The sequence below is a fragment of the Chiloscyllium plagiosum genome, unplaced genomic scaffold (genome assembly GCF_037043375.1).
Source record: "Chiloscyllium plagiosum isolate Xiang-an unplaced genomic scaffold, Cpla_swu_hap1 HiC_scaffold_5, whole genome shotgun sequence".
Taxonomy (NCBI): domain Eukaryota; kingdom Metazoa; phylum Chordata; class Chondrichthyes; order Orectolobiformes; family Hemiscylliidae; genus Chiloscyllium; species Chiloscyllium plagiosum.
This window is the reverse complement of record NW_028270143.1, coordinates 1,079,399-1,106,822: the sequence shown is the minus strand read 5'-3', so window position 1 is coordinate 1,106,822 and position 27,424 is coordinate 1,079,399. Positions and strand designations below refer to the sequence as shown.

Genomic DNA, 27,424 nt, shown 5'->3' with positions numbered 1-27,424 from the left:
TAATTCTTTGGGAGGCTAAGGAAATTTGGCATGTCCACAAGGACACTTACCAATTTTTATAGATGCACCGTAGAAAGCCTCCTATCTGGATGCATTACAATGTATTATAGCAACTGATCTTCCCAAGACTACAAGAAAGTCATGAACACAGCCCAGTCCATCACACAAACCAGCCTTCCATCCATTGACTCCATCTATATTTCCCCCTGCCTTGGGAAAGCAACCAACATAATCAAAGACCCCTGCCACCCCGGTTATACTGTCTTCTATCCTCTTCTGTTAGGCAGATGATATAAATGTTTGAATATACATACAAGCAGATTTAAGAACAGCTTCTTCCCTGTTGTTAACAGACTTTTAAATAGACCTCTCAAATGTTAATTCTGATCTCTCTCTCCCTTTCTCTGCACCTTTTTTGCACTCTGTTCTGCTAGGAGAAAGTGAGGATTGCAGATGCTGGAGATCAGAGTTTAGTGTGTGGTGCTGGAAAGGCACAGAAGGTCAGGAATGATCATTCCTGATGAAGGGCTTACGCCTGAAACATCAATTCTCCTGCTCTTCGGATGCTGCCTGACCTGCTGTATTTTTCCAGCACCACACTCTCGACTCTGTTCTGCTACCCTGACTGACTTTGTATGGTACGATCTATCTGTATAGCACGCAAAACAATGCTTTATGCTGTATCTCGGTACACGTAACAACAATAAATCGATCAATCAATCAAAATACACCTTCGGTTTGTGACATAATCAGCAGGGAGGGTTTAATGGTGAACAGAGAGTCAATCGACCCGAATTATCTATGTACTCACTAGAGATCACACTCCAATTTGTTTTGAGTTTCTTTGATACTTTTCAGTGTTACATCCCATTGGTCCTACACATAAGTGTTTTTTTTAAATCAACTGCAGTCATTGATTATGTAGCTGTCTCTTTTCTAAAAAATCTAATATTAGAAAGAAGATCTAAACATAACTAGGATTCTGATCTGTCATACCAAACCTCATCTATGGCTTCATTGGTTCCATGGAAGGGTGAGTTATTGAATAGGTGAACCTCAGAGAGATTGAGGTATTTTGGACAATCATCAATAGCTGTCAGCTTGCCTTTTTCCGCCACATGTGGGGTGTACCTGTCCAGGATAAAAAACATGAATGCATACTGTCAAGGTGAGAAGGTTTTAAGTGACCACTATGCGGGTTTCCATATTCCACACAAAGTAAGAGAGCTTTGAACACCATCATGCTGCCATGTCCCTAGTTCCTCATTTCCAATTGCCAGGTATGTTGAATCTTCCAGACCTCCTCCTCTGCACATTGTTCAGTGAGAGATGGTTGGATGGCCATTTCTGCTTCTGTAGCTCCCCCTGGTGTTTTGTGTTTTCTTTCCAAGGGGAAAGCAAAGAGGCTGATGAGTCAAGATTAACGCATTTGTGTTCACCCAAAGAAAGGAGAGCATTTGTTGAGGGTGACTACAAGGAAGAGGCATGACACTGACATTGCTTAAAGACCAAGGTGCACAGCAATGAAGGACAGATGGACAGGGACGTGAGGAAGGGCATTCATGGTAAGGGATGGGAATATTTTAAAGCAAGTTGGTGTGGGGCGTGATTTACTGAAACAGGTTTGAGAAGGTGAATAAAGGGGTTAGGATTATAGCCTATGACGATGTAGGTGAATATGCTCCAGTTGCCACTTTTTGCACCCTGGTTAGGTCTTTGAACTGCTTCCTATATTGTATCCATGTGCATCTTCCGGCACCTCTAATCACGCCTTCTTGGTTCTTCTCTTCAGTCTCTTGCTCCTTTACAGATAACAGTATCTGCTTCCGGGTTTTCAGAGAGCCCAGAAGCACATCCAAGAAGTCGTCCATGAAGTGAGGTGCTGACTTTGACGATATTATGCCCAATTCTGATCTTTCTCCTCTTTCTTCCTGACCTTGATTACTTCAAGTTGCACACTTGGATTCTGCCTTGCAAATAAAGGAATCAAATTGCATCATTCAAATGGCCATTGTGGCCAATATTGCAATTTGGTTTGAAACCCTGAGTTAAAATGCAAATAAGGTCACTGCATTAAAAAAAACACTCAGAGATACTTAATACATTTCTAGGTTGCCCAGGTACTATCATGCCTCTTCCTTCCCCCATCAAGCATCACCCTTCTAGGCCTCAACATACCTGCATATTAATATTCAACCTCATATTCCTAACAGTTCCAACTAGGATTGCTACCCTGTTAACACCATCTCAGACTGGCTAAGAACCACTTTTTAATAGCTAGTTATGAATTCTAAGTATTATATTTACTGGATTTTTTGTAGTTTTAAACACAGGTTTTGTAATTAACCCGAATATCGCAATGAGTTTCAACATAATGGCATTGTATAAAAGAAATCGAACATGCATTTTCAAAATAAACTGCTATAATGAGGTAAACTCTACGCTTCCATCAATTCTGTACATCAAAGTCAAATTATGGTAATAATGGTAGACAGATCTGTAATTATATCGATACGTGAAATTCTAAAAATAATATTATAATTTATAGTGCACTCAATTAAAAGATATTGATACTGTGGATTTATAAAGAAAGCACAAACTAGGAATTCAAATTAAGCAAGGGAGCTTTAATGGGTTTGACACTTCAAAAAAATTCAGCTTCCTATGAAAATGTTCACAGCTAGATACAGTTAAACCAAATTTAATTCAATTTAAAGCAGTTAAACTAAATTTCCATTCCCTCCTTCTAGTATCAGATGTTATGATTCAAGGGCGAACAAGCTGTCACTGGTTAATGATAGGAGTACATGAGGGCAGGAAAAATGTGACCTTCACATATGCTCTTGGGTTCTTATTGTTTTCAAAGGATGTAAGCCACCTCCTTGACATTATCAGTTAATAAAGAAGAACAATTAAAAAGTCACCAATCACTTATCTCACAAAAAACATTTATCAGTACGGGTTATAAAAACACTATTAAGTGAGGTGGTTTGGGGACTGTTGGCAGATTGCAGAAGGGCTTTGTTACATATAGACCTTCTGTTGACAATTCACCTTCATTTCAAAACTATATCAGGGAATTATACTTGTGTCTCTGAATCTTAAACAATGCTGTTCCTCTCGGGAGAAGAATTTGACTTTGTTCGACAGTTCACACAGGTGACCAGCAGTCAAGGAGCCTACTAAAAAACAAGAGGAATATAGAATGCTTTGAGGTTTCACTATTATCTGTCTTCCCATGACTCCACAGAATTGAAATCTACATTTCTTCCTCTACCTAGAATTTTAAACATAACTGCCGTACTGTGGTTCTTCAAAATGAATTCAATAAAAAATTGCTTCTAATAACACAAGCTGTTTCACTACACAGTGTATAATGAACTGCATTACTAACATGTTGGCCCTCTGGGAAGGCAAAGCCAGATGTGTACTCAGTGAAATTGCTACACAATTGGGTATTACAGAATCAAGAGAACTCATTTTCATCCTGCACACACTAATGTAAAGCATTCTGGACAGGAGGAATGCAATTTAGGTGACTGAAGCCTATCTACTCTTTCCTATAGAAATATATCCTAATCTATAACTCAATAAAGTATGAGACACTCAACTAGTTAACAAATCAAAATAAATTGTAAAAACATATTTCAGTGTGTCATTGAGATATTGTATATAAAAAATGCACTATCACGTTAGGCTTTTTTGAATGTTTTATTATCAGAACTAAAAAAAACTAGATCACACAGTAAGTAAATCAAGCCTTGCGACAGCTATGAAAATATGTAGCAGTAAGTGATTAATATAATTAGACAAAAAAAATTGTGACGTGCTTTTAATGGGGGAAGAATCATGCCTTATGTTGGGTTATGGTCCCACTAAGAGTTAACATTGTCTGAAAGGTTTATTGTAAAAAGTAGCTTGCTTCCAGTATCTCATTGCATGATTAAGCTTCTTAGGGAATAAACATGAAGAAGCAGGGATGATCCAGAATTCATTTATATGGGTGAATATGTTCCATGAGTCATCAGTGTTCAACTGTTTGGGTTGAGCTTAAGGACAAAGTGGCTACAGCAGCCATTTCTTTCAAGAAGAATTCAATTAAAATTCTGTGTATTAGCTAAAAAAGTTCTAAAACCTGATGATTGAAGAACTCATTTAAAAATACGTTGGACTTTTGAGATAGCCAAGCTGAGAGTCAATTCACAGACATAAGAATCAAGGTGAGTAAGGGACACACCTGAGTAAGATGCAGACCTTGAATAGCAAATTAGGTTCAAGACAGAGTTTCTTCTAAGTCTTTTTTGTTTTAACTACAATTTAAGAGTCAAGATTTCACAAAGAATGGACAGCGAAGAAGGTTACCTCAGATTACAACAGGATCTGGACCAGATGGGCCAATGGGCTGAGAAGTGGCAGATGGAGTTTAATTCAGATAAATGCAAGGTGCTGCATTTTGGGATAGCAAATCTTAGCAGGACTTATACACTTAACGGTAAGGACCTAGGGAGTGTTGCTGAACAAAGAGACCTTGGAGTGCAGGTTCATAACTTCTTGAAAATGGAGTCGCAGGTAGATCGGATAGTGAAGGCGTCATTTGGTATGCTTTCCTTTATTGGTCAGAATATTGAGTATAGTAGTTGGGAGGTCATTTTGTGGCTGTACAGGGCATTGGTTAGGCCACTTTTGGAATATTGCGTGCAAATCTGGTCTCCTTTCTATCGGAAGGATGTTATGAAACTTGAAAGGGTTCAGAAAAGATTTACAAGGATGTTGGCAGGGTTGGAGGATTTGAACTATAGGGAGAGGTTGAATAGACTGGGGCTGTTTTCCCTGGAGCGTCGGAGGCTGAGGGCTGACCTTATAGAGGTTTACAAAATTATGAGGGGCATGGATAGGATAAGTAAACAAAATCTTTTCCCTGGGGTGGGGGAATCAAGAACGAGAGGGCATAGGTTTAGGGTGAGAGGGGAAAGATTTAAAGAGACCTGAGGGGCAACGTTTTCACACAGAGGGTGGTACTTGTATGGAATGAGCTGTCAGAGGATGTGGTGCAGGCTGGTACAATTGCTACAACTGAAAGGCATCCGGATGGGTATATGAATATGGAGGGATATGGGCCGGGTGCTGGCAGGTGGGACTAGATTGGGTTGGGATATCTGGTTGGCATGGACGGATTGGACCGAAGGGTCTGTTTCCATGATGTACGTCTCTATGACTCTATGACTCTAAATTAGATCACCTTGTCAAACAGGAAAGTGTCTGATGGCATCAGTTATCTGTCAATCTGTCAAAGTATTTGGTTCAATAGGTGTTTATTTCTGTAGCAGAACTAGCTAGTGACTCATACAGGTTTTTCAAACCTTATGCTCATTAGCAAACACATGGTTGAGAAAGTATAAATGAGTGAAATATAAAAGAAGTAACAAAATACATTCAGGTGGAAGTTTGGTGCACAAGTGAAAGAGGTGCTTTAAGTGAGGTTTTTGCAATTAGTGTTCAGCATTAGACAGATTTATCAGGACTAATAATGTTTATCAGTAATTGTAAGGTTTATTGAATTAAGGCCAAATAATAACCTGAAGTTAGTATAAGTAGTTCAACTCAAAATAAATAAAAAGGAAGTGAAATCACATTAAGGCACACAAAGTTGCTCAGTCATGTGGAATGCAGGTCCTATAGACTGGAGGAAGTTGTAGATATTACACTGGTGATGTGGATGACCATGGAGGAGGAATATTTCAGCAGCTGCAGAAACTTCGGTTCTGAGCTTTGGAGCTTGAGTAGTAGCTGGAGTCACTATGGCACATCTGCAAGTCTAAAAGCTACACGGTTAGCACAGCAGAGAGGCAGTCAGACTTCACACTCGGAGCACAGAAGCAGAAGAGGAATGGCCAACCCCCAGGTAATCCAAGAAAACCACTCAGGTCATACAGGACTTGCCTAATGTTCCACTTGTTAATTCGTTTTCAATTTGGATACTGGTCATAGTGTTGATTCCTCAGAGGAATGCTGTCAGAACCCAAGTTGGTGACCCACTGGGGGTTCAGCTGTACAGGGTGGGAGGAAAAAGAAAGGAAGAGCAGAAGTGACTGCGGACAGATTAGTTCAGTGAACAGACAGGTACTTCTGTGACAGCAGATATGAATCCAGGATGGTATGTTGCCTCCCTGGTGCCAGCTGAAAATGTGTTGCTGGAAAAGCGCAGCAGGTCAGGCAGCATCCAAGGAGCAGGAGAATCGACGTTTCGGGCATAAGCCCTTCTTCAGGAATGAGGAAAGTGTGCCAAACAGGCTAAGATAAAAGGTAGGGAGGAGGGACTTGGGGGAGGGGCGTTGGAAATGCGATAGGTGGAAGGAGGTCAAGGTGAGGGTGATAGGCCGGAGTGGGGTGGGGACTGAGAGGTCAGGAAGAAGATTGCAGGTTAGGAAGGTGGTGCTGAGTTCGAGGGATTTGACTGAGACAAGGTGGGGTGAGGGGAAATGAGGAAACTGGAGAAATCTGAGTTCATCCCTTGTGGTTGGAGGGTTCCTAGGCGGAAGATGAGGCGCTCTTCCTCCATCCGTCGTGTTGCTATGGTCTGGCGATGGAGGAGTCCAAGGACCTGCATGTCCTTGGTGGAGTGGGAGGGGGAGTTGAAGTGTTGAGCCACGGGGTGGTTGGGTTGGTTGGTCCGGGTGTCCCAGAGGTGTTCTCTGAAACGTTCCGCAAGTAGGCGGCCTGTCTCCCCAATATAGAGGAGGCCACATCGGGTGCAGCGGATGCAATAAATGATGTGTTTGGAGGTGCAGGTGAATTTGTGGCGCATTTGGAAGTTTCCTTTGGGGCCTTGGAGGGAAGTAAGGGGGGAGGTGTGGGCGCAAGTTTTGCATTTCTTTCGTTTGCAGGGGAAGGTGCCGGGAGTGGAGGTTGGGTTGGTGGGGGGTGTGGACCTGACAAGGGAGTGGTCATTTCGGAACGCTGATAGGGGAGGGGGGGGGGAATATATCCCTGGTGGTGGGGTCTGTTTGATGGCGGAAATGTCGGCGGATGTTTCCGCCACCTCCAAATGGACCCCACTACCAGGGATATATTCCCCCCCCCTCCCCTATCAGCGTTCCGAAAAGACCACTCCCTCCGTGACTCCCTTGTCAGGTCCACACCCCCCACCAACCCAACCTCCACTCCCGGCACCTTCCCCTGCAAACGCAAGAAATGCAAAACTTGCGCCCACACCTCCCCCCTTACTTCCCTCCAAGGCCCCAAAGGATACTTCCAAATCCGCCACAAATTCACCTGCACCTCCACACACATCATTTATTGCATCCGCTGCACCCGATGTGGCCTCCTCTATATTGGGGAGACAGGCCGCCTACTTGCGGAACGTTTCAGAGAACACCTCTGGGACACCCGGACCAACCAACCCAACCACCCCGTGGCTCAACACTTCAACTCCCCCTCCCACTCCACCAAGGACATGCAGGTCCTTAGACTCCTCCATCGCCAGACCATAGCAACACGACGGATGGAGGAAGAGCGCCTCATCTTCCGCCTAGGAACCCTCCAACCACAAGGGATGAACTCGGATTTCACCAGTTTCCTCATTTCCCCTCCCCCCACCTTGTCTCAGTCAAATCCCTCGAACTCAGCACCACCTTCCTAACCTGCAATCTTCTTCCTGACCTCTCAGTCCCCACCCCACTCCGGCCTATCACCCTCACCTTGACCTCCTTCCACCTATCGCATTTCCAACGCCCCTCCCCCAAGTCCCTCCTCCCTACCTTTTATCTTATCCTGTTTGGCACACTTTCCTCATTCCTGAAGAAGGGCTTATGCCTGAAACGTCGATTCTCCTGCTCCTTGGATGCTGCCTGACCTGCTGCGCTTTTCCAGCAACACATTTTCAGCTCTGATCTCCAGCATCTGCAGTCCTCACTTTCTCCCTGGTGCCAGGGTCAAGGATTCATCGAGTCTTGCAGGACAGTCTCATAGAGGAGGGTGAAAAACACAAGGTTATGATCAATTTCAATGTCGATGTCAATTCCTCCTCTTGCTCTATCACAGATTTGCTTTCCTGGTAATCAAACTGCAGGTTGAGGCTTCTTTTCGGAGTCACATCATTTACAATGCAATCATTACACTCAAAATACTTATCACTGGGCTACATTGTTAGGTTTTGTATGATTGGTCATAGACTCATAGAGTCATAGAGATGTACGGCATGGAAACAGACCCATCGGTCCAACTCAACCCTGCGGACCAGATATCCAAAATTAATCTAGTCATATTTGCCTGCACGAGCCATATCCCTCTAAATCCTCCCTATCCATAGGAGCCATGTCCAAGATGGGACTAGAAGGCCTTTGAGCTATTTTCCACTTTGTATTCTTCTTTAAAAAAGGGAAAGGTAGGTGACTGTATTACGTTTGAGGAATCACAAGGCTTTTAAGATAAAGGTATGATTCTGCATTGGTGGAAACATGTCTTATTAAACACAAAACTTAAAACAAATTCCTTTCAGAGTACACATCATTGTGCACTAAGGCCCAAATTGTCAGTACAGTGAAAGCCCTCTGGACTGGGGAAAGCCAGCAGTTTCATAAAAATAGGCAGCCCTTCATTGTTTTTGCTATTTTTCAGTGATAAATTGAAGAGAACATGAGCCCTACAGAATGATGTGTCTGTACTTTGTTGTAGCAGATTGGAAAAAGGCAAGTTTTTTTAAAATTCATTAGATGAGAGTTTCATTGGCTAAGCAGCATTTAATGTCCGTTCCTAATTACCCAGAGGGCAGTTAAGAGTCAACCACATTGCTGTGGATCTGGAGTCACAAATAGGCCAGAAGCCAGGTAACGATGGTTGATTTTTCTTTCCCTAAGGGATATTAGTGAACCAGATGGGGTTTTTCCAAATAATCAACAGTGGATTCGTGATCATCATTAAACTCTAAATTCCAAATTTCTTTTTTGATTGAATTCAAATTCCACCAAGGCAGATAGATTTGATCCCAGGTGCCCGGAATATTATCTGAGTCTCTGGATTAACAATCCAGCGACAATACCACTGGGCCATCACCTCCCCCAAGTGGGTGAGAACTGGTTCACCAATGGATATTAACTGTGCCCTATGGAAGCTGAATTTTGTGCAGAACTCTTGTTGAAGTAGATGGATCAATTCTCTTAAGGCTTCCATTTTGTATCTCAGTCTGTTTGGGTACACGTCTATTGTGACTAACTAATAGATGAGGTGCTGTATGTGATCTGCTCTGTAACAGCAGATGCAATACCATGGATAAAACTGAAGCCATACACTTTGATGTAAAAAACAGATAGGAAGAGTATTATTTAATTGGTGATATATGCTGGGAAAGGTGGATATACACAGGGATCTGGGTGACCTTGTATACCAGACAATGAAAGAAAACAGGTATTTGTAGTGAGAAATTGGGAAGGCAAATGATATGTTTGCATTCACTACAAGAGCATTTGGGATAGAAAATAGGGATGTCTTATTACAGTTGTATAGGGCCTTGGTCAGACTGCACGTAAAGTATTTTGTGCAGTAGGCAGATACTGGAGATGGAAGCATAGTCAAATGAAAAAAGATTGTTTTATCTGGGCCTTTATTCACTAAACTTTAGAAAAATGTGAGGACATCTGATAGAACACACAAGATTCTAACAGGGAATGTGAGCAGGATGTTTCCACGGGATTTGCAGTCTTGAACCAGGGGTCACACGATCAATATACACATAGGTCATTGTCAACCTGTACAATTTGCTACCATAGAGGGTTGTGGAGGCTCCATTCACTGAATATATTCAAAAAATAGATAGATAAATGTTTACAGTTTAAATGCATCAAAGGGTATGGACAAAAAGTGGGAAAAGGTTAGAGGATCAGCCATGATTATATTGAATGGCAAACCAGGGCAGGACTTCCACAATTAATGTTAGGGCCATGGGGAATGTTCTCAAACAGAGAAATCGAGGGGTGCAGGTACACTGGTCTTTGAAAAAAAAGTCACAAAAAGCTCGGGTAGTGAAAAAGACACTTAGCACTTGCCTTCCTCAGTCAGAGTATTGAGTACAGGCCTTAGGATGCCATGATACGGCTGTACAAGATATTGATGAAGCCACATTGGAATACTGCAAACAATTCTGGCTGCCTTTGATAAGAAGGATGTTATTAAATTGGAAAGGGTGCAAAAAGGTTTTATTAGGATATTACAGAGACTGGAGGATTTGAGTTATAAGGAGAGGCTGGATAGGCTGGAGAGTAGGAGGCTAAGGGATGATCTTGTAAAGGTTTATAAAATCATGAACAGCATAGATAAGGTGCATAGCTAAGGTTGTTTCCCCCAGGTAGGGGAGTCTGAATCTAAAGGGCACAGGATTAAGGTGAGAGTGGAAAGATTTAAAAGGAACCTGGGGGGCAACTTTTTCATACAGACGGTGGCGCATGTATGGAATGAGCTGCTGGGGAAGTGGTAGAGGCTGGTACAATTCCAACATTTAAAAGTTAAAAATCACACATCATCTGGTTATGGTCCAACAGGTTTATTTGGAAGTACAAGCTTTTGGTGTGCTGCTTCTTCAACAGGTAGCTAGTGGGGCAGGATCATAGCACACACTAGCTACTTGACAAAGGGGCAGTGCTCCAAAAGCTAGTGCTTCCAAATACAACTGTTGGACTATAACCTGGTGTTGAGTGACTTTTAACTTTGTCCACCCCAGTCCAACACCGCACATCCACGTTATGGCTAACATTTAAAAGACATTTGGATAGGTACAAGGATATGATGGACATAGAGAGATACGGGCCAAATGCAGGCAAACAGGGCTGGTTCAGCCTAGGAAACCTGGTGGGCATGGACACATTGGGCTGAAGGATCTGTTTTCATGCTCTCTGACTCCCACAGCCTTTCTCTTTGGCAGAAAACATATCAAGTCAAAATATTCCACAAAATGTGGAAAGAAAGTTAGACGCAGCTCAGGCACTCAACTGAAGCATTCTTGATGCATCCAATCCAATACTGTCTGCTCCATCCAAAAGAGATTAATAAATTAAATTAACAATGTCTTACTCCTACAAATGGACAGCTCTCGTATTAGGTGTTTAATCAGCTGGGTTAATTATTTCTCCACATGGGAACTGAGAAAATTAGCACTCAAAAATTACTCTTGTAGCAATTTTGTCAAGAGTCAAGAAGTGGTGGAACATGCGCATTATCAGATCCTTAACATGGTTGGTTATTTTTGTTCATTTGCTGTCAGCTATAAGCTTGATGCCAACAGCAATATCAATTTTTAATTCTCCTGAAAACTTAGAATAGTAACTAAATAATATATCCAAGTTCTATAATTATTAGACTAAAGATTAAATACATTTTTCAGCCAATGCTCTCACAAACTGTGTTAATGTGTACAATCAAACACAAAATGTTAAGTTAAAATGTCATTTTTAACATTCCAAAGTAACACACTCTCAGATCTTCTTCCAATTCTATCCCTACCTCAAAATAAAACTTTATGGGAGATAACGTCAAGTTCCAGTGTCAATTTTAAATCTGTATTTGGTGTGCCAAAATAGTGACAAACCATTTACCATCCTGCTACACTCCCAATTGCGCAGTTTGAAACCTAGGCAATTTTAACATTTTGGTATTATCTGTTGGCTTCCTTCCTGAACCCAGCAGGAAATCAAACTGACTTGGTGGACAGGAAAGGCATTTGGTTAGCAAGCCATAGCAAGGATCCAAAGAGAATTCTGCAGCAAACAGGGTGGCACAGTGGCTCAGTGGTTAACACTGCTGCCTCACAGCGCCAGGGACGCGGGTTTGATTACACCCTCGGATGGTTGTCCGTATGGAGTTTGCACATTCTCCCCTTGTCTGGGTTTGGGTAGTGGGTTTGCTCCAGTTTCCTCCCACAGTCCAAAGATGTTCAAGTTAGGTGGATTGGCCATGCTAACTTGCCCACAGTGTCCAGGGATTTGTAGATTAGGTAAGTTAGCCATGAGAAATGCAGGGTTACAGGGATAGGTTAGGATATGTGTCTGGGTGAGATGCTGTTTGGAGGATGAGTGTGGACTTGATGGGATGAATGGCTTTCTCCCACACTGCAAGGACTCTATGAAACTCACAGGAGGCATTCTGCTCAGGAAAGGGAACAGAGACCCAAGGTTTCACTGCAATCAACAAACAAAATGGTAACAAATAAATTGAATCAATTTTATGGATCTTTTCTGGCTGTAGATCTATCTGTGGCTAATTTTGTTTCTTGTTTGGTATTTCTGTGCAACTTACAAGAATCTTACACAGAGCTGGAAATGAAATTATAATAAGGTCCCAGTGATATAACTGGAGCATATTTAAAACAGGATCCTCCTGACTTTTGGGGGGAGTCTCAAATGGCTGTTAAAGAAAGTAGATTAAAATTGCATACAGTGACAGTGGGATTGGTGGGCATAATTGTTTCCCTGATGTGAACACCCACTGGTCACTTTCTCCTGAGCACCTAGCATTAAAATAAAGGCTTTGTTCCAAAGTCCAGTGGACATCTTTTTGTTAATAATCTTAAACTTGACAAGGAAAGGTTCACAAATTTGATTTCTCATAGGTCATCCTCCCACCTCAAAAGATTAGTAATTCTGCTGCTGCTGTTTAATTGCTGCTAATTACAATATATAACAAGGCTCCCAGCAGCAGCAGTTATGCAACAACAATTAACTCCTGCAAAAAGCAACTCGATAAATATCTGGTTAGCTTCAGGATTCAAGGGGCAATTTTAACCCTTCCCAGGCAGCAGAAATCAAGTGGGTGCAGAGTTTAAATCACCAAGGTTACTTACAGTCATAGAGATGTACAGCACAGAAATAGACCTCTCGGTCCAACTCGTCCATGCTGACCAGATATCCTAAACTTATCTAGTCCTGTTTGCCAGCACTTAGTCTACATATCCCTCTAAGCCCTTCTTATTCATATACCCACCCAAATGCCTTTTAAATGTTGTAATTGAACCAGCCTCCACCACTCCCTCTGGCAGCTCATTCCACACATGCACCACCCTCTGCGTGAAAAAGTTGCGCCTTAGGTTTCTTTTAAATCTTCCCCCCCTCACCCTAAACCTATGCATACTAGTTCTGGACTCCCCCATCCCATCTTGCATTATTCCTTGAATTGGTGTGCTGGGTGATAAAGCCTACTCCCTGCAACCTGGAACTGACCAACTGAAGCACAAAGGCACTATGTGCTAGCTTATATTTGAGTTTTTCTTCCACCTTGCAAGGAAGCACCTACCCTCACGTCGATACTTCTGATAACACAGGTTAGTTTATGAAACCCGTATGAATTCAGCTTCAGGGAATTGTATAGCATGTACTAATGTTATGCTATACAATGTGCAATGGAACAACATATGAATATGCTTATGGAGTTATTTGATAGCATCAAATCTTGGTTTGCTGAAAAATGTCAGTCTGTTGAAGTTTTAACATCTGGACAATTCTCAGTAGCCACCAATGTAAAGGGGAAATCACATTGATACTGTATGAGAGGAGAGTACTCACTGGTTAGCAAGTAGACTTCGATTGACAATGGCGTTGCCATAGTGAATGCACCAGTGTACCTTATGGAATTCCAACGTTTCCATATGCTATAAACTGGCCTTATTGGCAATCATGTAAATAGGGCCTAAGCCCTTTGTTCACCACACAAGCTTGATACCAAAATTAGGCTTTTCAAAGTTATCCTTTTTGTCCTTTGCTCCTGAAGAGTGCCCTCTGATTTCTTGGGAAGGGTAACTTAACACAAAGGTTTCAGCACCAGGCAAAGCTATTTATTTCATGTTGCTAGCAACACAAATGGTGTTTGCAATGAATAACACGCTACCTTCAAACCAAAAAGACACTGTCCACCAGATAAATGAATAACATGGTAAGTGGGGTGTATATATAGATGCACACAGGGACAACAAGCCAAACCAAATCAGACTCACTATCACTGGATTCATAAAGTTAAATTAAAACATTCAATTTTGCTCAAAATTGCACAATTGTTCCAAGGCAGATTTTTAAAATTACAGAACCTAAATACCAAGTTATAACTTAAAAAAAAACAATTTATTCTTATTAAAGTAACTTTAGCAAAACCCAGAAACTTAATATCTACAATGTAAATGCAATCTGCTTTGAATATAAACCCACACTTACACACTGACAGATAGATAGTTAGGGATCAGTTTATTATAATTGTAATTTGCTGGTTTGATAATGATTTAAACAATAAATACCAGGCCTTCATGAAATCCTTGGATGGTAGATTCCATTATAGGCATGTAGCACTGTATAGCTTCCTTGAACGCTGAAGTCATCAGTCAATGCAAACAGTTTTTGTGGACCTTTGGAAACTTCTAACTTATTTCTCAGAGACTGGGGTTATTTTCTCTGATCTTTCAACAAATCAATAATTGGAGGATAACTAGAGAGAGCAAAACCAAAAACCCAGTTCAGTCTGGTAGCTTCCAAAGCAAAAAGTGCCTCCTGCCCACAAATCCAGTCAGAACCAATTCACTCTTTGCTTTTTCTTTCTTTTTAATCAACATTCTCTGTGGTTCACTGGCCAGTACTAATCCTCCCTTGATTGACCAATTCAACATCCAACCAGCTCCCAGTCCCTGAGCATAATAACATCTTGGTGCTGAAACATCTAATGTAGTGATTAATCTGCATTATCTTTCCAGACCAGTTCCCAACAGTTTAAGTCTTTTGTTCATTCCTTTTGTGTTAAAACAAACTGCTGTTCAAAGTACAAAGTTCGATTCTCAACTTTAATTCACAGTTCAAATCCAAAGCTGAGAAAAGTAGAGATGGTTTCAACATATATGAATTTCAATGCTGATGTGATGTTTGTCATCCATTTGTCCAAAAGACAGCTAATGAAAGTCCAGAGAAAGTATATTCTTGTTGGGGTGAAAGGAAACATTGGTAGGTATAGGGAATGCTGGATGACAAAAGAAATTGAGCTTTTGGTTAAGAAAAAGAAGGAAGCATATGTCAGGTATAGACAGGATAGATCAAGTGATTCTTTAGAAGAGTGTAAAAACAGCAGGAGTATACTTAAGAGGGAAATCAGGAGGGCAAAAAGGGGACATAAGATAGCTTTGGCAAATAGAATTAAGGAGAATCCAAAGGGTTTTCACAAATACATTAAGGACAAAAGGATAACTAGGGAGAGAATAGGGCCCCTCAAAGAACAGCAAGACGGTCTTTGTAGGCCACTGCAGGAGATGAGGGAGATACTAAACGAGTATTTTGCATCAGTATTTACTGTCCATATGTCCATATTACAGAGGAGGAAGTGCTGGATGTCTTGAAATGCATAAAGGTGAATAAATCCCCAGGACTGATCAGGTGTACCCAAGAACTCTGTGGGAAGCTAGGGAAGTGATTGCTGGGCCTCTTGCTGAGATATTTGCATCATCGATAGTCACAGGTGAGGTGCCGGAAGACTGGAGGTTGGCTAATGTGGTGCCACTGTTTAAGAAAGGTGGTAAGGATAGGCCAGGGCACTATAGGCCAGTGAACCTGACATCGGTGGTGGGCAAGTTGTTGGAGGAAATCCTGAGGTACAGGAGATAGATGTATTTGGAAAGGCAAGGACTGATTAGGGATAGTCAACATGGCTTTATGCATGGGAAATCATGTCTCACAAACTTGATTGAGTTTTTTGAAGAAGTAACAAAGAAGATTGATGAGGGCCGAGCAGTAGATGTGATCTATATGGACTTCAGTAAGGCATTCGACAAGGTTCCCCGTGGGAGACTGATTAGCAAGGTTAGATCTCATGGAATACAGGGAGAACTAGCCATTTTGATACAGAACTGGCTCAAAGGTAGAAGACAGAGGGTGGTGGTGGAGGGTTATTTTTCAGACTGGAGGCCTGTGACCTCAAGGAGTGCCACAAGGATCAGTGCTGGGTCCACTGCTTTTCATCATTTACGTAAATAATTTGGATGTGAGCATAAGAGGTACAGGTAGTAAGTTTGCCGATTACACCAAAATTGGAGGTGTAGTGGACAGCAAAGAAGTTTACCTCAGATTACAACAGGATCTTGATCAGATGGGCCAATGGGCTGAGAAGTGGCAAATGGAGTTTCATTTAGATAACTGTGAGGTGCTGCATTTTGGGAAAGCAAATCTTAGCAGGACTAATACACTTAATGGTAAGGTCCTAGGGAGTGTTGCTAAACAAAGAGACCTTGGATTGTAGGTTCATAGCTCCTTGAAAGTGGAGTCGCAGGTAGATAGGATAGTGAAGAAGGCGTTTGGTATGCTTTCCTTTATTGGTCAGAGTATTGAGTACAGGGGTTGGGAGGTCATGTTGCGGCTGTACCGGACATTGGTTAGGCCACTGTTGGAATATTGCATGCAATTCTGGTCTCCTTCCTATCGGAAAGATGTTGTGAAATTTGAAAAGGTTCAGAAAAGATTTACAAGGATTGTGCCAGGGTTGGAACATTTGAGCTCTAGGGAGAGGCTGAATAGGCTGGGGCTGTTTTCCCTGGAGCATTGGAGGCTGAGGGGTGATTTTCTAGAAGTTTATAAAATCATGATGGGCACGGATAGGATAAATAGACAAAATCTTTTCCTTGTGGCGGGGGAGTCCAGAACTAGAGGGCATAGGTTTAGGGTGAGAGTGGAAAGATATAAAAGAGATCTAAGGGGCAACTTCTTCACACAGAGGGTGGTACGTGTATGGAATGAGCTGCCAGAGGAAGTGGTGGAGGTTGGTACAATTGCAACATTTAAGAGGCATTTGGATGGGTATGTGAATAGGAAGGGTTTGGAGGGATATGGGCCGGGTGCTGACAGGTGGGACTAGATTAGGGGATATCTGGTCAGCTTGGACGGGTTGGACCGAAGGGTCTGTTTCCATGCTGTACATCTCTATGACTCTATGACTGGCAGATCATATCAAACAGCAAAACCCTTGTGCAGTTTGTGACAAGATAGGTATTGACTATATCCAACCAGTCATATTTTTCTAAACTCAAAACGTAATATCCAACATTATAAGTGACTCTGTGATGGGACAACATTTGCTAAATAATCCTGAATGTGCAAAGGAAGTACACTGAAAACCACGTTAGGATTCTCAACTGGGCTTTGCAGAGTGGTGCACTTATGTATAATGGAAACTACATGTATTGATAATTAAGACCTTTCTTTGCAGATAGAAAGAACAAGTATACACATTGCACCCTTTTCAACTCAATTAAATAAGCGACAGCCAACATTCCCTCTAAGATGCGTGGTTGTGTGCTCAGAAGTTCCATGCTGATTGTAGAATTGACTTCTGATTTTGGAAATCAATGCCGTGCACAGACCTCAGAATCCCGCACAGCCCTGAAAGAAAATTAGAGGGAACACTAGCGGCAGCCATTTGTTTTCATTTTCAAGGCAATGTCTTGACTAAGCATAGTCAACCTGCCTGGTTTAATATTTAAACAGTTACCTGTCAGTGATCATTGACTGGGACATTCTCTATGGCAATGGCTCTATCAATCAAAGTCCACTTGCCAATCAATGGTGTTTATTTCAGCAGTAAAGCAACCACTTTTACATCAGGGTTCAGTACCCTCAGTACCAGGCCAAAAACATCCAGATTACAACACAGTTCCTATATGTATGCAACCTTTCTGTTAGAACTTTAAGCTGAGGCAAAGTTGCCAGGGATTCACCATTCTAAACTTTGTCTACTCTACTGCACAGGCAGAAAGGACAGTCCCTAAAAGCTCGCAGTAATCTTCAGTACCTCTGTATGTTGGATCCCAGTGAGGGGTATCTGAGGCCAGCATAAAATTGAACTTCAGGCCTGAGTAATATTGAATGAACAAGGTATTGGCACCAATTATTTCTCTGTAGACAGCTCACCCCTATGAAGAGGTGAACTATAACTTGGCTCCTACTTTGTTCTAAGATATTAAACTTCTGAAAGGGAGCTTTAAACTGTATAAAAGCCCTTCAATTGCATATATAAAGGGTCTACCTCCTGTTTGAGACACTGCTTTAACTCATTTGGCAAGTGTGTTCCACAAGCCATCACAAAATGTATAAATACTCCGTTGAACCACTGCTGTAATCTATTTATGTGACTGGTTGCTATCTAGAACACGTAATTCACATCAGACTTTGTCATTAACAGGAAAATAACTCTCTATTGTAAACAAGCTTATTCTTCAATGACAGGGAAAACGGTCTCTGTCGATCAGAAGTCCAGACCACAAGGTGAAAAGTTATTTTGCACAGTTCATTTGATTTTAGAAATGAAAACACAATACTGGGTGCAGAGTGATGGTCTATCTTTAGTTCAATTACTGATTGAGTCTTCCATTGTATTCGAAATTTTTTTGTTAGAGTTTTTTAGGTTTTCTGTCTTTTCACTCAAACAGAAAAGGGGAGACAGAAGTATTTGCTGTTTGCTAGCACTGGATATCTCTGACTGCACAGCATTCATAGATCAATAACAAACTGCAAATGGACCAATCTGAGGATTGTTGTCAGGCAGTTTTACCTTATCTCAAGGGTTAGGGATTGGGTATGTCTCTTGATGGGAACAAATTCACTGCTCCAAACGTGACATTGTTTTGTGCAGCTAAGCATTCTGTTCACAGCATCCCACTTGTTTTCCAAGTTCCAAAGTTCTCTTGATCCTTAACAATGAGTGTCCAATTTCCATTTTCTAGTTCATAACCCAAATGATATAACATATTCTCCTTTTTAACACTGCTAAAGTATCTGAAATTATATCTAATTTCTATCATGACACTCAGCAGCCCATTCTATTATATCTATTCCCTTTCTCCCACCCCTCTTTCCTTACACTTTCTTAGCTCCTATTGCACTCTATCACTTCTTGTCTGTTCCATCCATCACCCTCTCCTCTCTCACTTCCTCTCTCAGAAACAGAAAGTATCAGCATTTTAGCAATTGAATACAGACCTACATTGCCTTTTCTTACTTTCTGATGAGAGTAGGGACATGAACGTACAGTAAAAGAGGCCTCTATGCAGAGTGCATTGAAAATCATTGTGAGAACTTCCAATTCTCAACATCGAGTGACACATGACTAACTGTTTTACTTCTTGAACGTCTTCCATGGGATTTGGACATTGCTACCAGCATTTGTTGAGCATCCTTAAATGCTCCCAAGAAAGTAGTGATGCATTGTCCTGTTGAGCTATTGACATATAGCAATCCACAGCGCTCGTAGAAGCGAGCTCCAAGATTTTGACCCAGCATCAGTGAAGGAACAGTGATGTGGTTCACAATTTGATTGCTGTGTGGTTTGGAGGGGCACTTGTAGGTGGAGGTGTTTGTATTCATTAGCAGAGTGATAATGGTATAGTGGTGAGCACAGCTGCCTACCAAGCAATTGACCCGGGTTTGATTCCCAGCCATTGCAGTGTTGTGACTTCTAAACTGACTTTCAGGGCGGCACGGTGGCTCAGTGGTTACCACTGCTGCCTCACAGAACCAGGGATCCAGGTTTGGTTCCAGCCTCGGGCGACTGTGTGGAGTTTGCACATTCTCCCCGTGTCTGCGTGGGTTTGCTCCTGTTTCCCCCCACAGTCCAAAGATGTGCAGGTCACATGAATTGGCCATGCTAAATTGCCCGTAGCTGTATGGGAAATGGGTCTGGGTGGATTACTCTTTGGAGGGTCGGTGTGCACTGGTTGGGCTGAAGGGCCTGTTTCTACATTGTAGGGAATCTAATCTAATCTGTTTCCTTTGTCTTTCCAGATAATAGAAGTTGTTGGTTTGAAGGGTGCTGTCAAAGGAGCCTTGGTGAGTCACTTTTAATTGACAAGAGTGGTAGCTCTGCCGTAACGATAGAATAATTTTGCAAATAATTTTGCCTCAATGTGAAAGGTGTCTAATAGAAATAAACCAGTACACTACAGAGACAGCTGGTTGTGTTGTATTCATTTACAATATGATTGCAAGTTACGTAAAGAGCCGCTTTTTTGAGCTGGTGACTGAGATATAAAGGTAATGAAGGGTGCTGACCACTTAGAATTACAGGTTTGACAAGATATAACTAGTGGAGTATGTTAGTTTACACCAAATCATAAAATGCTGGAAATGTTCAGCAAATCACAAGCTTTTACGTAGAGTGAGAAACAGGATTAACAGAAGAATTTTCATAGGCATGGGGAGGCAGGTTTCAGACCATATAATTCCATACAAAGAAACATAATCTAGATCCCAACTTAATTCCACTTCTGGGTTTCATCTGGGTAGGAGTAAAGCGATCACAGAATCCCTGCGATTAATGTAAGCAACGACTTGCAACTATGGAGAACTGATTGCAACCACAGGTTTTCCAAGCACAAAACAGCCAATAAAACATTTTTTTAAGCATAGCCACAGTTACAATATAGGAAATGCAGCTGATAATACAGGCACAGTGGCTAACACTGCTGCCTCCCAGTGCCAGGAAAGCAGGTTCAATTCCAGCCTGGGGCAACAGTGTGGAGTTTGCACGTTCTCCCTGTGTCTGTGTGTGCTTCTGTTGAGTCCTCTCATAGTCCAATGATGTGCAGGTCCGGTGGATTGACCATACTAAATTACCCATAGTGTTCAGGGATGTGTAGGTCAGGTGTGTTAGCCATGGAAAAGGCAGAGTTAGGAGGATGGGTCTGGGTGGGATGCTCTTTGGAGGGTTGGTTGAATTGAGTTGAAAGGCCTGTTTCCACACTGTGGGGGTTCTATAAAAAAAGAAATGCACATAGCAAATTCACAGAAAAAAAAGCAACGTGATAATGAACCTAAACTTTTTTTGTGGTGTTGATTCATGATTGAAATCTAAATAACACATCATTAAGAAATTAAGGCACTAGTAATTAACTTGAGGATGGGAAAGTTGCTAATGTTGTCCCCCTGCACAAGAAGAGTAGTACGGAATTCCAGATAACTACAGACCAGTGAGCCTAATGTCAGTGGTGGGAAAGTTGTGGAAAAGGTACTGAGGGATAAAATCTATTTATATTTGGAAAATAATGGGCCTGTGCGAAGGAGATTGTGCCTTACCAACTTAATAGATTTTTTTGAGGAAGTGACCAAGTTGATAGATGAAGGAAGGGCTGTAGATGTCATATACATGGACTTTATTAAGGGGTTTGATAAGGTTCCCCATGGTAAACTAATGGAGAAAATGAAATTACATGGTGTGCAGGGTGTTCTAGCAGGTGGATAAAGAACTGGTGGGACAACAGGAGAGTTGTAGAGAGTAGTAGATGAAGGGAGTTGCTCGAAAGAGAGAAAGGTGACCATGGTGTTCCACAGGGGTCAGTGCTCGGGCCACTGTTGTTTATAATATCCATAAATGATCTTGAAGAAGGCATTGTTGGTCTGATCAGTAAGTTTGCAGATGACACGAAGATTGGTGGAGTAGCAGAAAGCATAAGGGACTGTCAGAGAATACAGGAGGATATAGACAGACTGGAGAGTTGGGTGGAGAAGTGTCAGATGGAGTTCAATCCAGGCGGATTGATATATCAATGAGGTGATACATTTTGGGAAGTCTACTCTAGAGGGAAATATACTGTAAATGGAAGAGTTTTGGGAAAAGTTGATGAGCAAAAAGATCTGGGTGTTCAGGTCCATTGTACCCTGAAATAGTCAAGAAGGCATATGGTATGCTTGCCTTCATCGGACAAGGTGTTGAGTGTAAGAGCTGGCAGGTCATGCTAAAATTGTACAAGACATTGGTTCAGCTGCATTTAGAATACTGTGTGCAGTTCTGGTCGTTACATTACCAAAAGGATGTGGAAACTTTGGAGAGACTGCAGAGAAGGTTTACGAGGATGTTGCCCAGTATGGAAGGTGCTAGCTACGAAGAAAGGTTGAATGGTTTAGGATTGTTTTCATTGGAAAAAAGGAGATTGAGGAGAGGCCTGATTGAGGTCTACAAAATTATGAAGGATATAGACATGGTGGATAGAGATAAGTTTTTTCACAAGGGTGAGGAATTCAATAACGAGAGGTCACACGTTCAAGGTGAGAGGTGAAAGGTTTACGGGGGATACACGCGGAAAGTACTTTACACAGAGGTGGTAGGTGCCTGGACCGTGTTGCCAACAGAGGTAGTAGAGGCAGGCACTTTTAAGTTCATTTAAGGTGCATCTGGACAGATGCATGAGTCAGTGGTGAGCAGAGGGATATAAAATGCTTAGGAATTGGGCGACAGGTTTAGACAGTGGATTTGGATCGGCTCAGGTTTGGAGGGCCGAAGGGCCTGGTTCCTGGGCTGTAAATTTTCTTTGTTCTTTGTTCTTTTTGTTCTTTGATCAGCCATGGGTCCAAATTTCTGCTGCGGCAGAATGCCTCAGTATGTTGTTGAAAATGCCCCAGCTACGTCTGCCTCTCTGTCAACTATGTTGAACAGTCCCTGTTCAGCGCGTAAATGGGCACTGTGCCTAACTCTTCTGCCATTACTTTGATGGCTGCATCGGTGCAGCATCCTGCACCCAAGATGAACTGGAGGAGTTTATCGACTTTGTCCACAACTTCCACCCCACCCTCAAATTCACTCGGACACCTCCCTCCCAATTCTTGACCTCTCCATTTCCATCTCCGGTGACAGTCTCTAGATGGATGTCTACTACAAACTTACATAACTCCTGGACTACACCTCCTCCTGCCCAGTGTCCTGCAAGAAGTCCATCCCTTTCTCTCAATCCCTTCACCTCTGTTGTATCTACTTGGACGAGGAGACATTACACTTGTGAACATCCCAGTTGTCCACCTAATCTGAACAACGCACCTTTCCTCCCTCTGTCATCCAGACAGCCTTCCATCACACCACCTCCATTCCTAATTCCACTGCTCTAAACCCATTCCCCCAGTACAATGAGGACAGAGTCCCCCTTGTCCTTACCCACCACCCCAACAGTCTCCTCATACAACGGATAATCCTCATACACATCTGCCAACTCCAAATAGACCCCACTACCAAGAACATCTTCACCCGCCCACCTCTCTCTCTACCTTCCACAAGGACAATTCCCTCTGACAGTCCTTGGTCCACTCCACCCCTGGCACTGAACCCGCAGGTACCTTTACCCTGCAACTGCCGGTACACCACCTCCCTCACCTCCATCCCGGGCCCACACAGTTCTTCCAGGTGAGACAGAGGCTCACCTGCCTCTCTTCCAACCTAGTTTACTGCATCAGGTGTTCCTGATGTGGTCTTCGCTACATCGGGGAGACCAAACGTAAACTTAGGGTACATTTCACTGAGCATCTCAGCCGGGCCCGCAGGGGCCGACCTGACCCCCCCAGTCACCACCCATTTGAATTCCCCCAACCACTCCCTTTCCGACATGACCATCCTTGGCCTCCTCCACTGCCAGAACAAACCACATCTCCTATTGGAGGAACATCACCTTATCTTCCACCTGGGCACCCTACAGCCTGAGGACTCAACATTGAGTTCTCCAATTTCAAATAACCTCCCTTCCCAGCCCCTCGCCCTCCCTTCCACTGCTCCAACCAGATTCATTCCTCTCATTGAGGAATGGTCGTACCCTCTACCTGTCTTCACCTATCCCCTCCTCACCACTCTGCCCCCGCCTCCCCCTTTATCTGCAGGTCCCCCCACACCCACTCCTAAAGAAGGGTTACACCTGAAATGTTGACTTCTACACCTCTTGATGCTGCCTGGCTTACTGGGTTCTTCCAGTCTCCTTCCTGTCTACTTGCATTGAAAATGGCAGAGGACGTCAGAGGTCCCATGCTCTGCCTCTGAATGTAAGCATTCCCATTTCCCCAGGGGCAGCAGTGTGTCAGTTCAGCCCTCCTGTACGTGCAGTTCCCAGGAGCAGTTGATCATTTAAATGTTCAGCTATCTGGGAACCCCACTGTGTGTTGGTCAGTTCAGCTCACAGCCGGCTTGTTCTTTTCTTAGTAAATTTTGTTTGCATATGACGCCTTTGAAAGCAGAGTTACCCATATGGAAATGGTCCCTGGACACCTTGGGACAATGCTTTTGTTGGATAGGGAAATATGGCTGTTCCTTTTGGGAGGGGTTCAGGTACTTGGGTACTCCTTGAGATTGTTAAATGGAGAGGAGGCTGTGTAAAATAATCAAGAACCTGTTGGAACGGTCAAATCTGTCAGTAACTGTCAAAAACTCTCCAACCTATCAAGAAATGTCAAGACCTATTAAGAAATATGACAGCTGTCAAAATGTTCTTTTGTCAATGAGTGAGTTTCACAATACAATGTAGGCTTCAATATAAACATTAAGTAATTGTTTTCTTCTGTTTGCATAGGTATGTATGGATACTGAAGGAGTTGGCCTGGCAGGCGAAGGGGAAAGGGTTGTGGGTGGAAGTCAGCGCTATGTTAGCATAGGGGTTAAAAGGCTTTGGGTAGAGGAGCATGGGGTGATGAGGGACAATGGGTGATAGTCAGAATGTCTTAGATGATTTGGTTGGCATGATTAGGGCCAGGGGTGAGGGGATGGTGAGGGAGGAGGGCTGGATTCTTTCCTTCAAGGTTTGGAATCCATTGCTAGAGCCCTGAGGCAGACTTTTTGCCCAGCCCACATCAGAATCCAGCAGCTCTATCAGCTCTTCATAGGTCACCCAGTCTGACTTCTAATCCAGTCCACTTCAAATATCCAAACCGGTGAGCATGGCAGCTATTTTTAAAGGGGGTATTTGCATAGCTGGGTATTCTCCAGCCTCTGTACCTTCACCTTTGGAACAAAACCTAGAGCAACGGCATCTATTTGCCAGAGAACGGTTCACCAGGATCTCTAAGGTGTGTGCACAATAACAAGAACCTTTTCTGTGTATCTGACAAGGCAAGAGGTCCACCTCATGGACAAGTATGAGGCTCCTGTTCTCAGCATGTTTCCCTTGAGAGGGTGCCTTGACAGGTCATTGCCAACAAAACCTGCCCAGAACTTCAGATATCATTGTCTGTTTTCAGTCTGTTGTGGGAGCAACTTAAAGAACTTAACTTTGCACTTTTGATGAGGAACATGAGAACAAGCAACACTGCTGCTGCTTTCTCCTCAGCATTTTTTTCTGCTTATTTGTTTATGGGCTGTGGGCATTACTGGCTGTGCCACATTTATTGCCCATTCCTAAATGCCCAGAAGGCAGTTAATAGTCAACTACATTGCTGTAGATCTGGAGTCACATGTGGGCCAGACAAGGTGAGAGTGGCAGATTTCTTAAGAGTAGGTTTTTATAGCAATCAGCAATGGCTACACAGTCATCATTAGACAGGCATTTTATTTATGCTATTGAATATGAGGCTCCTGTTCTCAGCATGTTTCCCTTGATGATGGGATTTGAACCCATTTCACCAGAACATAAGCCTGGGCTTCTGGTTTATTAGTCCAGTGACATGACAGTGACTGTGCCACCATCTCTTCTAATATCACAGAATAGAGGAGCTGGACACTGGAAGAAGAAAAAAAAGTTTCCAAACAGAGAGTCTATAAACAGAGAATCTGTTCTCTCGACATGTGCAAGTGCTTAAGGATGCTGAGGGTTTGGTGGTAGGTCACTGTTGACATCTGCAGCGTCCTAGAATAAGATCCAACTTTCCCACTGAGCCAGCTGAGCATGCTGTAACCATGGCAGTACCCCTCTGTTCTCTCCTTCTCTCCAGAGTTGAGTGCTATCTTCTCTTGCATGGGGAGAAAACTGAAAGCTTTGAAGGTTAGCAATGTCTGTGCCAATAGCAAGGAAGGACAGTGTTTGTGGAGGCATGGGTGCAGGACAAGAACAGGATTAGGATGAGAACCTGGCTGTTTGGAGGTGAGGTGCCGGCACAAAGAGGAAGAAGTGGAGTTGCAAGGACCTGAGGAGTACTGTGCAGGACAATGTTGGGAGATTTTGAGTGTGGGGTTTGGGATCTGGTAGCATTACCTTCCCCACCCTCCTGAGGCCCAGGATTCACTTGGTCCACCCTCTCCAAGGGGGAGGGACCATGCTCCTTTTGTTGGACTGTCCTAGTTACCTCGTTACAGGTCAGATTGGTTGGAGAGGGAGTCTTCCTCTTGTCCTGACCACCCCACTGGGTGTTACAGCGCAGAAAGAGGCCATTTGGCCCATCTGGCGCCAACACCCAAAATGGTCACCTCAGATCCCACAACTAATTTTTTTTACCAGCACTGAAGGTTCAGCTTGCTGATTTTACACCGCTTTTAAACTGAAAATTTTCTTCTACGCAATGAATGGCTGAGAGTCCCTTTTATCGCAGGTTTTGCAATGGCATCACTGTCAATGAGTGAGATTAAAAAATTAAGAGATGTGCCCATATTGCTCTGAAATTACAAGCAGAGAAACATAACTCATTAATCCAAAGTAAACCACAGATGGAGATACCAAAAAAGAATGGCCACTCACTTGGTCAAAGGCTCAGGGTTTTTGTTGTAGTTTAACGAATGGGTAGGAATTGAATAGATGATGGTGGCTTTAGGCTGAGAATTGAAGAGTGCGGAGCCTATATGGCATAGCTGCCATTCTGGGGGCAAAGGGAGACGTGGATGTAAAAGTTGGTGAAATAAATATTTTTGGAGAATTGTAAAGATTATAAAGGTGGGGTGGAGATAGTCACAAAGTGACAGAAGGATTTAAGCCTGAGGATGAGTTTTTAAAAATTCTTTTAACAGGATGAGGGTGTCATTGGCTATGCAGCATTTATTATCCATCCCTAATTGCCCAGAGGGCAGTTGAGAGTCAACGACTTTGCTGTGGGTCTGGAGTTACTTGTAGGCAAGGTAAGGGTGGCAGCTTCCTTCCTTAAAGACCATTAGTGAACCAGATGGGTTTTTATGACAATTGGCAATGGATTTTTAGTAGTCATTAGATTCTTAGTTCCAGATATTTATTGAATTCAAATTCCACCTTTTGCCATGGTGGGCATCAAATCCAGGTCCCAGAACATTACCTGGGTCTCTGGATTAACAGTCCAGTGATAATACCACTCGACCATCACCTCTCCATTAATAAAGTTGTGGTTTTTGAGGACCTGGATTTATGGAGATCAGTAAGCACTGGGAGTCATGCACAAGCAGAACTAGGTGCAGAAGAGGATATGGGCAGTAGTTCTTTGGATGGTTGAACTGGCCAAGAGGACAGCAAACTGTTGAGGCTGGAGGTGACTAAGGTATGAACGGTGGTTTCAGCAGCAGATGAGATGTGGCAAGCGATATTAAATCTACTCAGTAGAAATAAAGTTTGGCACCATACATAATCCAAATTCAGTGGTCTGCAGTTATTAACATAATGCCACTGGTTTAACGATCAGAGACAAAATGGTTTACATCTTTAAAATTCTACACATAACTCCTGTCCTTAACTGAGCATCAGCTATAAAGAGAAAAACTGAGTTTGCTGTGAGATGGTTTGAGGCTGCTGCCA

General features: G+C 42.8%; 1 long non-coding RNA gene across 1 annotated transcript in view; it reads left to right on the top strand.

Moving 5' to 3' along the window:
• The first annotated feature begins 5,823 nt into the window (after window positions 1-5,823).
• LOC148149858 (uncharacterized) overlaps window positions 5,824-27,424 on the top strand; it is a 45,722-nt gene continuing 24,121 nt past the window's right edge. The window contains exons 1-2 of the long non-coding RNA XR_015757147.1: window positions 5,824-5,902; window positions 19,779-19,823. This is a non-coding gene — a long non-coding RNA (uncharacterized LOC148149858). The remainder of the gene's footprint in view (window positions 5,903-19,778; window positions 19,824-27,424) is intronic.